The sequence below is a fragment of the Rhinolophus hipposideros genome, assembly GCF_964194185.1.
Source record: "Rhinolophus hipposideros genome assembly, chromosome: 22".
Lineage (NCBI taxonomy): Eukaryota > Metazoa > Chordata > Mammalia > Chiroptera > Rhinolophidae > Rhinolophus > Rhinolophus hipposideros.
The window spans coordinates 11839467-11852767 of NC_138068.1; the positions used below are offsets into that span (position 1 = coordinate 11839467).

Genomic DNA, 13301 nt, shown 5'->3' on the forward strand with positions numbered 1-13301 from the left:
GGGTTGCAGGAAGGAGGGGCACCGCCCCCCGGGGGTTTCCTGGGACTGGGCCGCGGGTGGGATGGAGAGGCGGACCCCTCTTGGCGGGGGAGGGGCTGCGACCCGGGTAGAGGGGGCCGGGGGTCCCCCGCTGCGGGGTCCTGGGCTTGGGCGGGGGCTGGTGGTCGCCTGCGGCTCGACTCGCCGCGGCGCTCCTGCCCGGCGGGCGCTGCATTCTCCGAGTCTCCACCAGAGGCTGCGGGAGGAAGGAAGGGATCCGTCCCTTGCACACTTCCCCCCTAGTCAGACACGCACCCTCCCTCGCTCCCGCTCGCTCACTCCCTCGCTCTCTCGCTCACACACACGCGCGCACACGCCGCCGCGGCTTCCCCTCTCGCGCCCGCTCTCCCTCTGGCTCCTCCGGGCGGCTGCTGGGCTCCGGACTCGCCCGCCCGCCGGCGCCCAGGCTCCCGCCCCACGCAGCGCCCTGAGGCGGCAGGACTGGGGGGAGCCTCGGGCCGCTCCCCGAGGTAAGAGCGCGGGGTGCCGCGGGAGGGGCGGCCGGATAGCCGCTGAGGACAGGCTGCCCATCTCGGAGGGAGCCCCCTGGCCCGCTGGAGCTGCCGGGCAGGCGGCGGGTTTGGGGGGGCGAGCCTCCCGCCGCAGGGGTAGCCGGGGTGCCCGCGCCTGGCCCCCGCGCGCCCCCTCCTCTCGGCGGGGCGGGGAGGGAGGGAGTTTCCCACGTCCAAACTTTCCCCGGCGCAGAGCTGAACCGCCTCTCGGCCCGGAGCCCGCGGCCCCCACCCGCCCCCCAACCCCGCCCGCTGCGCGCCCAGGAGCCTCCGGGACCCCTGCGGGCCGAGGGGTAACAGAGCCGGGGGCCAACCCCGGGCACCGAAAGGGTCTGGGGAGGGGGCGCACGGCCTCTACACGGGGGCCGGGACCCAGGTGTTCCCGGAGCCCCCCACCCCTTGCTGCTGGGGCTCGGCTACCGGGCCCCTCCCAGAGGCGGGGTCCGGGGCCGGGAAATACCGCACGGCGTGAGCGTGTGCGCGCGGTTATATACACGCGAGGTCGTATGGTGTCCGGGGGCATCCAGAGGCCGATTTGAGCCGCGGCGACACGCACGGCTGCGGCCACCTATGGGGCAAGAGGGGAGCTGGCCCACGGGGACCCCCGCCAGCCCTAGCAGCTCCACCCCGCTGCCCTCGGGCCGTCGGGCCGACCCGCAGACACGCGGAGAACGAGGGGCAGCGCTGCCCTCCTCCCTAGGACCCAGCTATGGGCACACTGTACCCTCTACGGAAGAAGGACAGGGCCCGACGGCCTCACGTCCAAAGGGAGCGCCACTTGGGACTGACTGGAGGGCCGGGGCGCTGAAAGGGGAGGCATGGATTGTGTGGGCGCGCCGGATGCTGGGTGGCCCGCGGGGGCACGGTGCGGACTGGTCTCACTCGCGTCTCCGTACCTGACCTCCCTTCTCCCTCCTCTCTGGCACTGTCAGGCCCCTGCCCCAGCTGGGGCGCGGCTGCAGACCACCAGTCGGGGCTGCAGCGGGAGGAGCTAACCCCGAGTCCCTCGAGGTCTCCCCGAGCTGCAGGGGCACCCCCTGGTGGCGGGCAGAGGAACCGCCGCTTGAAGCCGGCGGAACGCTTCCAACCCTCATGCTTTTGGGAATCCTCTTGTCTTCTCTCCCACCGCTCTCGTCCAGGGGTTGGGCAAGCCAACTCCGTTTCCCGTGGGTCTGAGTCAAGCTCTTTCCGGGTCCCTGGGGCCAGTCAACGTGCTCCCAGCACAGGCAGCGGCTTATTCGAGGGCTTTGGCGGCTGCCAGCCCTCTCGACCCCGCCAGCGGGATTCTGGGTCCAGTCTTCTTACCTCACTAGTCAGTGCCTCTGCCCCGTCTCAACATCACCATTGCCTTGGGATCTATGGCTCTTCCCTAATCGCCATGCCCTCGGTGCCTCCTTAGTTCCCCCGTAACTTGTCTGTCAGTGTCCACTGTGTCCCCCTTAATTATGACTCTTCTACAGCCCTTTTTGGAATTTGGCCTTTGACGCACAATCACATCCTTGTCTATGCCCATCTATGACTATTTCCTCCTCCACTCATCTTCCATCCTGCCTGTCTCAGTTTCTCTCTGCAGCAATCATCTCTTCCTTACCCTCCTCCCTGCCCCAGCTACTTCTCCACTCCACCCCATCCCTGTTGCTCTCCCTTTCCCAGTGTCTGAGATGCTCTTCTTCGATTCCTCTGGAAGGGAGGGCCATTGTCGACATTTAAACACTGCTTCCTGGGGTGTCTGCATGCCCTTCTGGAAGCACCCCTGCTACCCTCTCTGGGGCAGCTGCTTTGCAAAGCCAGCCATGTCTCTCTCAGCCTAGGGGCAGCTGCCCCTCCTGAGTGGCCTCTCAGCTGGCTCCTGGAGGAGCCTGATTGAGCACATTAGCAACCACCTGGGCACCCGTCTTTAACCCCATGTTAAAGTATTGGAAAGAGGCCTGGGTCACACAATAAGCTATAGCCAGAGCTACAATGGGAACCCAGGTGTCCTGACTTCCAGGCCTCACCAACTCTCCTTATAAGTTGAGCAAATCGAGAGGAAATGGAGCATTTTCTTGCTTTCCCACTGCAAGCAGAATAAGAAGACGCCTGCTTAAATGCAGGAGGAGGTATTTAACTTAGACACCCCCCCCCCAATGCTCCCAGGGGCCAGTGCCAGGGAAAGCTGTTGAAATGTCTCTGGTGGAGAAACCTACATAACAGACACTGAGGGCGCAGCTTGGCCCCTAAAGGTGGGGTATGACCCCAGGTAAGTCACCGCCCTTCTATAACACATGTGTGTGGAGGGGTGGCTGTGATCTCAGGATGTTTCTGGTGGTCTGGAATAATTGTGCCTGGAGGCAGGACTTCCAGTTCTCCTGACACTTCCCAAGGCTCTGAGTTTTCTTTCTTTGCAGGAGGGCTGCGTTCTGAAGCCCTCTGAGAGGCACCTGGGCTCACACCGGGCAGGGACCCAGGAGAGCCAGTCTCTTCCGAGTTAGCAAAGTTTGGAGCAGTCAATATTTACCACATGGGCGACAGAGTCAGCCAATTAAATCTCCTGTCCTCTCTGTGTTTTCCCCCATTTATTCTTCCATCAGGAAGCTCCATTCGGAAATGCAGCCTCAGGTATTCTGAGAGAGAGAGATGATTCCTGTTTATATAACTCAGGCAGCAGCCTGTGCAGTTCGGCTCGAGAGGGGGTGGGAGCTGAGGATGGGGTCAGATGGCTCCTGAGGAAGAGGAGACCCTAAGGAGGGGGCTTGGGCTGAGGCCTCAGGGCTGGGGGCTTCCCCATCCCATCTCGGAGCTAACCCAAGGAGGACAAGAAGGGGAAAATGTCTGTCAGGCTGAGAGGAGACCCAGGCCTCAGGCGAGGCTCAGGGAGAGAAGTCTCATGCCCCCAGCGAGGGTGGACATACCCTCCACCCCCCTGGACTTCTCAGAGTGCCCTTAAGATGGAGCTCTTGACTAGAGGCCTCTGCTTCCTGGAACCTTGTGTTTTGATACAGGTCTCTCCAAAGAAAGCCTAGATTATTTTTTTTTCTTCCCACCATCAGGAAAGGCTCTGACCTCCACTTTTTCATCAGAGCAATGGGCATAATTGTCTTTTATGGCAGAAGCAAGGACTAACAAGAAACTTAAGTCTGTGGAATGGTCTGAGCTCTATGTATCTGCCAGAGGAGTCATTTTTCTCATTAAAGAGGAGGCAGAGTGGCTACTGGGAAACAGGTTCAGGACAGGGGGACTGGAGACAGGGCTAGCATGTACAGTTAGACAGGTCGTTGACCGTCCAAGGGAACTCAGTGCAGGAAGAGAGTAAGGACTGGAATCCATCTTAAACTCCACACAACAAATCAGGTGCTCTAAAGCCAGACTATGTCCTTGTGGAGGAAAGGGTACCTTTCTCTAAATTGCAAAAAAGCCTTTACATACTAACTAACCATGGGCCTTTGGGGCTATCTGCCCCCAGAGGAGGATGTCTTGCTTTAATTCCCACAAAGGTAGCCCACCTGGGGTTAAGAATCTACACCGTGCTCTCTCCTTAGCCCAGTTCTCTTACAGCAGGGACACACCTTTCTGAATAGGTGAGTCTGGGTCTGAACACATGAGGTGCAGGAACCTAGAGGAATTCCCTTCCTCCCCTCCATTTTCTGCTGTGTTCCCGTCAGCAGGCCTCTTCCTGCTATCCCAGTGGGATTAGCGTTAGAACTTCCTGCTTCCTCATCAGACCCAGGAGACGTCAGCCACCCACTTGCTACCAGCTCCCTCCTTCGTGTACGATGAACAGCTGATTCAAAGTATGGACACTGGCGTCAGACCAGCTGGATTTGTGACTTGAAGGCTGTGTGACTTTGGGCAAGTTACTTCACCTCTCTGAGCCTCTCTTGTCTCCTCTGTGAAATGCAGGGGAAAATAAGACCTACTTTGTTGGGTTGTTGTGAAGATTGGCTGTGCATGAGGATGTGTGGTGCTTAGCACGGCCCCACAGGTGAAGCAGCCTGGTTATTGTTATTATCTCTCTGTTTGCGTCCCTCGCTTCCCACTGGGCTGAAGGCTCTGTTCCTCTGTTTGGTTTTTCTTGCGTGTGGCTGGGGTGTTGGAACATATTCTGGATGCCCCCCAGATTCATTTCACCCTGGTCTCTGCCTTTTGGCCCCTCCTCTCCATCCCTTGGTCCCTGCTCTGCCTCAGACCTCCCTGCCTTTACCTAAAGCGCTGTGGAAGGCTCCTTCCTCCTGTGGAAGGCCTCCCAGCCCCTGATCCCCTCCCCACCACAAACCCTGCTGCCGCCAGGGCCATCTTTCTCTAACGCAGGTGGGATCATGTCACTTGCTTGATTAAAACCCTTCCATGGCTCCCCATCGCCTACTGAATTAAGTCCAGACTCCGCACCATGACATTCAAGGTCCTTGTAATCCGTCTGCACCCTCCGTTATCTCCCACTGTTCCTCCAATCCCACGCCCCCGCTTTCAGCCACACCTGCCTTCTACCTGAATGCCATGCCCCTGGGGAGCTTTCAATGCATTAAAGACTCAGCCCAATGGTACCTATTCCCTGCATCCATCCGTCCATCCATCCGTCTGTCTGTCTGACCATCCATCCATGTATTTGCTATCCAGTTTAAAATAGATTTACACATATATATTAAGTGTTTGCTATGTGTTAAGCATGGTGCTGAAGGTTAGAAAAACAACCGTGACCAAACAGACAGGATCCCAGCTAAGAAGAAACCTGGTGGTCCCAGAACGGAGGCAATCAAACAAGTCTCCTAAGCCGTGATGAGAGCCAATGGAGGGATGGGCAGCAGAGCCTTCCAGGAGGAAGTGAAGTTTAAACAGAGACCTACAGGTCTGGGTAGCGACTCTCTAGGGAATAAAGGAGGTGGGGTGGGAACAGGGAATGGAGGCTCCAGGCCAAGGGGTGCAGGGTACCAAGGCCTTAGACATGAGAGAATATTAGAGGAACTGCAAGTTCAGTTGGCTGAAGTGGGACCTATGGAGCCTGGGTGTGGGTGTGGGGAAAGGAGTTACAGGAAGTAAAGCCAGCGAGGTGGGGGGAAGCCAGGTCCTGTGGGTCTGGAAGGCTACAGGAGGAGCTTGGCCTTCATCCTGAGAGCAGTGGGACCCATGGAGGATTCTCAGCAGGGGACGGGCATGGTGCTTTACTTTTAGACACCTCACCCTGCCTCTGGGTGAACAATGGGTTGGTGGGAAAGATGGGTCTGGCATTGCTGGTAGCCGGGCCTGGGCAGTAGAGGACTTGTGAGGGGTGGAAGAGTAGAACGGGCAGGTTTGGGAGATTTCATGGCCGTGGGGCCCAGAGGGAGTCCCTGTTTCTAAGTTGGGGGGCTGTGTGGGTCGTGCCAGGAGCAGGGCTTTCAAGAAGAGGTGGAGACCAGCTGTGGACAGAGTGCACGTGCGGAGCTGGCGGCACCTGCAGTGGGGATGTCCTTTGGACCGTTGTGCAGAAATGACTGGGCCCACTCTGAGAGTTCTAGGCCGGAAGTAGATCTCGGAAGCCACAGGGTGAAGGAGATCACCCAGGATAAGTCTGAGAGTGAAAAGAACCTTGAGGGACCTGTGCATTTCAAGGACAAGTGCATCCCAGGAAGTCTTTTCTGACCCATTCAGACACATATGACGCCCCTCTCTGCTCAGCCCCGTAGTATTTAGTTTAGGTTTTTTTCCTTTTTTGCTGCCTGCCTTGTATCATCCACACTAGCTCCGTGGTTCCCAACCAGCAGCACTTTTGCCCCCTAGGGGACATCTTGCAATTTCTAGCAACATTTCTGGTTGTCACAACTGGGTAGGAGACTGCTCCTGGCACCTAGTGAGTAGAGGCCAGGGCTGCTGCTGCTCCTCCTCTTATGCACAGTCCCTACAACAAAGAATTATGCAGCTCAAAGTGTTGACAGTGCAGGAGTTGAGAAACCTAACGCTGGCTGAAAAGACCCTGAAGGTCAGCGCTAAGTTTTTTCATTTTCGCCTCCCCAGTGATGAGCACAGCATATGGCACAAGACAAGCACGCTCACTGAATTAAATTTCGACTTGAGGAGGAGGTCTCAGGCCAGGCAGCATTGAAGCCTGTAATATTTAAGGCCCAATCCTCCCCAGGGTTTCCCAGCCCCTCCCTAGCAGACTGGATCAGCCCAATATCCAAGATGGGCCCATGAAAGGATGGAAGGATAAGGTAATGGAAAACACCTGCCAAAAAGCTGCCCAACATCCCAGAGGGAGAGGACATGTTATTGCGCCTAGTTCACCTGCCTTGATTTTCCTCCTTGTTTTATTAACTTCTGTCTTTCTTTATCACCAAGCAAATATGTTATTTTTTAAAATAGGCAAGTTACAGATATACAAAATGAGAAACGTGACCATCTACTGATTAAGAGCGTGATCTCTGCAGTCAGGGAGACGCAAGTTGAAATCTTGGCTCTGCTACTTATTAGGCCAGTGAGCCTCTGTTTCCTCATCTGTTAAATGGTTTTAATGAACCTCACGTCATGTTGCAGGAAAGAGTAAACAAGGTTACAGAGACAAAGGGCTTAGCGTGGCATTGGACTCGTAGGCAGTGTTCAATCCACAGTGACTTATGTGTTTATGTGTGGAAATGTATATATATGCATAGATATGTATATTTCTTTTTATACATGAAAGCATTTTTAATTAGCCATAATCCCACCACCACTTGGCTACCATTTCGGTGCATATCCTTCTTGACATATATAGATTTTTAAAAAATAAAAATGGCATCTTGCTTTATATATGCCTTTGTAACCTGCTTTTTTTTCACTCGATAATATATTGTGAATGTCTTGCCATTTCAATAAATATACATCTACCTCATCATTTTTTAAGAGCTGCCTGGTTCTCCATTGTGTGGCTGGACCATAATTCATTTAACCAGCCCCCACTGTTGGACATTTGGGCTGTTTCCAACCCTTTGCGATTACAAACAATTCTGCAATGAACAGCCATGTACACACATCTCCACGCTGTTGTCTGATGATTTCCTCGGGGACCACTTGGACATTTTTGGCAGGAGGCATGTGACCCTGATCGGATTCCTGAAGTAGAAGCCCTTGGGCCCAGTGAGGAAAGGGCTGGAGGGTCTCTGGGGAAGGGATAGGATGCCGGATGGCAGAGAATTAGTTTGGCTCCTGGAAAGCAGATTCTGATGTTAAGACTGGACTTCTCTATAAGCAGGAAAAGGGAAGGCCCCACCCTACTTGTCCATTGTCACTGCGGTGCTTGCAAAGTAGGGGACCAGGATGGGGACTCAGTGTGTGTGATGGGCAGAGTGACAGACACCAGACAGGCAGGGGACACGAGGTGGATGGGCCCAGGCAGGCTGATGGATGGGTAACCGAGGCAGATGGATCCAGGTCAGTGGGCAGACAAGATGATGGGCAGTGACGAGCCCGACAGATTCAGGTGACCAGACAGACATAGGACCGAGCCTCCCAGTGGGGCCCACAGGAACCAAGGCTGACATCATGTATTCACAGACAACAGGGAGTTTTTGGAAGGTTCAGCCAGGCCCCGAGGCCAAGAGGCGCTGAGTTTCTGTCTTCCATCATCACAGCAGCTATGTTTAGGATTATGCATTTTAGAGTTGAAAAGGCCTTTGGGGGTTGATGGGCCCATCCAGCAATAGATATACACATATCGGAGGCCGGGGGGAGCAGAGAACTTGCCCAGGCTCCTACAGTGTTTCTCTGGCAGACAGAGCTCTTAGCCCCTACTTTAGACTATTCTCATCTCCATTTTTCGAATGAGCCTCTCACCTGGGCTTGAAGGGAAGGGGACTAGGTTGGCAGAGGGGGAGATTACTGCATGGCGGCGGGGGGGACTAGGAAATCTGGAAGAGCCTTGTCACGAATTTCTCTGTCCACCCTCTTCCCACAAACCTATTTATACCGCACTACTGTGCGCCGTTGAGAGCACAGACCAGGAGCAAGGCTGCAAGGTTCCCATCCTCACTCGGTCACTTAATAGCGGAGTGACCTTAGATAAGTTGCCCAACCCTGTGCCTCAGTTTCCCCATCTGTACCTATCTCATAGGTTTGCTAAGAGGATTAAATGAGTTAGTAGAAGTAAAGCACTTAGACCAGTGCCTGGCTCATAGTAACACTCTGTAAGTGTTCACTACTGCAATTGCACTCTTTGCCCTTATTTTTTCCTTTGAATTCTGTATACGTGTGCGTGCACGTGTGTACTCACATGCACCTACGTAGCAGGCTGTCTCTTTGAAGGCAAATATTGTATCTTTCTCATCTTGTATCCTCCCTCTTCCACACTCAGGGCCCTTTAGCCAGCTGGGCACATAGTAGGTCCTCAATAAATGTGTCTTGATGAAGTAGCTCACTTGATTATATCTGGTTGAAGGGATTGGAAGGTTTCATTGGCGAGGTAGTATTTGAGCTGTGTGTTGATGTCTAGGATGGCATTGCTGTTGGTGGAGGTGACAGGGAGGGCATTCCAGGGGGGTGGGGACAGCATGAGCAAAGGGGAGGAAGCATGGTGAATGTTTGGGATGACAGCCAGTTGCCTGGTTTGACCAGAGCATGGAGGAATTAAAGCAACCCAGAAAGGGGAGGTTCAGCTGGATTCAGAAGTGTGGAGCTCCACTCTGAGGAATGCAGGCAGCAGAGAGCTGCTGAAGGTTGCTGAATGGCGTTGAGCTTTAGGAACATCAAGCTGATGGCATTGTGTTAGCATGGACTTGAAGGAAAGAGAAAGGAAGCCAGGAGTGGAAGAAGCCAAAATTGTCCGTGAGACAAGTGGGGCTGGAACTTGAATGAGATCATGGAGAAAAGAGGCCACAGGGAAAAGGCCCTGAGGAAACAGGATCGACAGGACTCAGAGCTTGCAGTCTGTGGGAGGTGAGGGAAAGGGAGAAGAGAAATATGACCAGGTCTCAAACCTAGGTGTCTGGAAGAACTGGGGTGCCATTAACCAAGTTAGGGGAGTCTATACTTAGGACATAGGGGGAAAACTTGAGATGCCGGTTGAGATTATTCATCTTTCCAGCATCCTGTCTAAGCCATCCGTCCATCCCTCCGTCCATCCATCCATCATCCTCCTGACCACCCACCTCCATTTACGCATTCGTCCGCCACAGTCCACCCCTCCTTCACCCACCTCCTCCCTTCCATCCAGCCGTCACCCACTACTGTGTACTACCGCCTCTTTCCTCGCTGCCCATCTCTCCCCTCTCATTCAAACCTGAATCCACCAACGTGTTATCCATCCAACATACATTTCTGTGAGCCTACAATGTGCCTGGCTCTGGTGACATCTTGCTGCAAGCATTCGGAGATGACTGACACCAATATAGTAATTTGAAAAACCAATGGAAGGGACCAGGATTATTTTACCTGGAAGAGAGAAATTTGAGAGGGGACTTGACGTCTCTAAAGCAAAGACCGATAAACTGATAGAAGGCGGCCTGCAGATCTATTCCCAGGCCAGAGCAGAGGAGAAGGGCTGCACTTGCAGCTGGCAGGATTGAGGTAGCTTGGAGGGCGACCTACCTTCCTCATCATCTCCGGTGTCTGGGGTCACCTACCTAATAATGTGTCTGGGCTGGAGCAGGATACAAAAGCTTTAGAGGTGACTTAAAGGGAATGGGTGCAGACGCGGGCATTTACAGAGTAGTTAGTGGAGAAGGACTCAGGGCTTTGCCTTGAAGAAGAGTGGAGGTGGGTGAGTGGAGCAGCCGAGGGCCAAGGTGAAGGGAAAGGTGACGTTAAGGTAAGGTGACTCTGGAGGCCAAGGAGACAAACCTGTATCTAGGATGAGCCAGGTTGAAAGAGGGCACCTAGGTAATGGCTTGGGAAGAAATAGCTGCACTTAATTCTGCAAACCACCCTTAGAAGGGGGGGCCCTCTACTCTTCTCACTCAGCCCCCATCCCTTCATCAGCTGACATTTTTTGTGAGCCCCTATCTTCTTACACTGACCTGACCCTTCTCACGGACTCTACCCCCTCAATTCAGCCTGGATTTCCTCACGAGCCTATGTTCTCTCCTTTTAGTTTTTCTCCCCTCAGGACCCCCATTCTCCTCACAAATCCCAGGCCCCAACTGAGCCTCTGGCCACAATCCCCCTCTTTCAGAGCCCTCACCTCTTCTCTGAGCCCCCCTCTCCTTCTGGAGGCCCTCTTTTCTCATGGCAGGGAGATTTCATTCTCCTAGAACCCCAAACAGAGCTCTTGCTCCCCTTTACAAGAGCCCTAACCCTCGGTGGAGCCCCCACCCCTCGTGGAGTCCCAAATCCCCTCACTGAGCACCACCCACCCGTGGAGATCCAGGCCCCACTCTGGCACGCACTTCCCTTCCAGAGCACCTCTTCCTAACAGAGTTCTGTTCACCTCTCTGAGCCCAGTTCCCTCATGGAGCCCCCCTCCCCTCCCCGCTGGCAGTACTCCTGGCCCCCTGGCAGAGCCCTCATGCTACCCCCATCCCAGAGCCCAGACCTGGCTCTCCTTCAGATGCTGTCAGCCTGCAGGTAGTGGCTCCAGCTCTAAAGCCATCCCTGGGTTTCCACACCAACTCAGTCATCCCACACGCCCCTCTGCACAGCCTGCTCTCTACCCTGGGGGGCTTTGGGGATGAAAGGACTCTGAGGTCCCCAAGTGGGCTGGCCTGGGGGCGGAGACCAGCAGCTTTGGCAGCTCCGCTCTGCTTACTCCCCTCCCTCGTGGGCCGCCAGAAGCTGGAGACTCTGGCTGCTTCTGGGTTAGGAAAACAATCACAAATTAGGGAAAATGCTTTAGGAAATTGCTCTGCTGCGTGAGAGGGAGGCTGCCTCTGGAGGGAGGGAAAGAGGCTCCTGAGCCAGCAATGGTTCCCCGTGGCCTCACCCATCCACTCTAAACCATCTGCTGGGCATTTGAGGCCCCACCATCTGACACGGTCACCCGCCAAGCCCCAAAACACCTGCTCCAGCTAAACCATTGCTCCCAGGTCCATTCCTATCTGCGGACCTTTGCCCACCTGGGCCGAGCTTTTCTATCCATTCAGTCTGAGCACCCCGTTTTAGCCCTTCACGATCCATTGTCACCTGCCTTGTCTCTTTGACGGTCCCTTGAGTGCAGGAACCACATCTTACACTAATGACAGGTAGACAGACAGATCTGGGCACCAATCTTCATCTGATACATATGGGCTGGGTGGCCTTGGGCAAATCCCTTTGACTGTCTGATACTCAGTTTCCTCATCTGTAAGATGGGAAGAGTAAGACATCCCTTTCTGAGTTGTTACTGGGAACAAATGAGGTTATGGGCATATAGTAACCTGTTCAGAATAGGTACCAAATTAATGAAGGCGCCCTCCCTGCTTTACACACAGCTCAGAATGTTGGGCTGTGAGGGCCAGTGTTTATCTTTAAATATTACTTATCAGCAACATTCCGGACCGCCTGCTCTGTACCTACCTGTCCACCATTCCCCTACTGAGGATATACAGAAAGAGGGCGCATGAGCTTCAGGGCAAGCACTTGAGGGGTTCCTCATATAAGAAAATGAAGCAATAAAAGTTGGATTTTTATGAGTCTGCTGGCCATCAGGCAAGACTCAAGCGAGGCCATCTTCCATCAGGAGGAATTAGGACAGTAGCCAAGAGTTTGGATTCTCCAGCCAGACTGTCTGGGCTTAGGTCTCCGTGCTGCCCGCCCCTCTCTCGTTTCCTGACCTCGCAGAAGTTACTTAAGCACCTCAGTTTCCCCATCTGTAAAAGGGGGTGATGATCACAGAACCTGCTCCACAGGGTTGTGGTGATTATTATGTGAGCTAATATTTGGAAAATGCTTGGAACAGTGCCTGGCAACTAGTAAACCCTATAAAAGGGTTTGTCAAATAAAATCGATGAGGGATTCAGGGACACAGGAGTGGACAGCCGGGTAGCTCAAGCAAGATAAGAAATGGACTTTTAGAATTGGGTTTTTACAGAGCTACAGTCCAGCCAGCTGCCTGTCAAACTGGCCTCTTTCTGAGTAAGGAGAGCATAGGTTGTTGTTGAAACAAAAAATGCTTTTTACAGAGACCACTGTGGTGCCACATTTGGTGAAGGAGGGGACCAGGGCCATTGCACACTGAGGCAGCCTCTGCAGAGGGTGGAAGGGAGAAGGCTCCAGGGCTCTCAGAGGCTCTTCAGAGTCCCACAAACCTCACCTGCCTATTCTCTGTCCCAGTGGAGGCTCCTGGCATGACTATCCTCTTCCTGTCTGTGAAAGGTGAGGCTGGTTTCTGCATCCCCTTGATGAAAGGGGACCAAGATACTTTGTCAGAGGGTCTCAGGGTGGTCCTTCCCACAGGCTGGCTGAGCAGGGAGTGGAGGCTGAGTCCTGGAACTCCTGCCTTAGGAACTAGCCCTGTTCCTGAGCGCTGTATTGGGTCTGTGCTGGGCACAGGGAGAGTACAGTAGACCAAACATGATCCTTGCCCTTGAGGAATTTAAGAGAAACAGCCAATTGCTGGAGTCCCTCTTCTCCTGGGGCTTCAGTTTCCTCATTCGTCCTCTTCCTTTTTAATGAGTAGTTTTCCACCAGCTTCTCTCTTTCCCTCCCCTTCCCAAGCCACCTCACCAAAGCAGAGGATGGGAGGGGCCCCCATGGAGGAAAGAGAGTTTGTATAAACTGGGGGCATGGCTGGAACTTCTGATTGGCTGATCAGGTCCATTCTTTTCCCTGGTTGCCATAGCAGCCATTTCCCGGAGTTGTCAGTGATGAAACTCATAACATTGTTTTCAAATAATCCGTGTAATTGAAATAACA

The 13301-nt window shown here is 54.2% G+C and overlaps 1 protein-coding gene across 1 annotated transcript in view; it reads left to right on the forward strand.

Moving 5' to 3' along the window:
* The first annotated feature begins 293 nt into the window (after positions 1-293).
* Positions 294-13301, forward strand: part of CDH22 (cadherin 22) — a 126115-nt gene continuing 113107 nt past the window's right edge. The window contains exon 1 of the mRNA XM_081033436.1: positions 294-509. The gene's annotated coding sequence lies outside the window, so the exon portion shown is untranslated. The remainder of the gene's footprint in view (positions 510-13301) is intronic.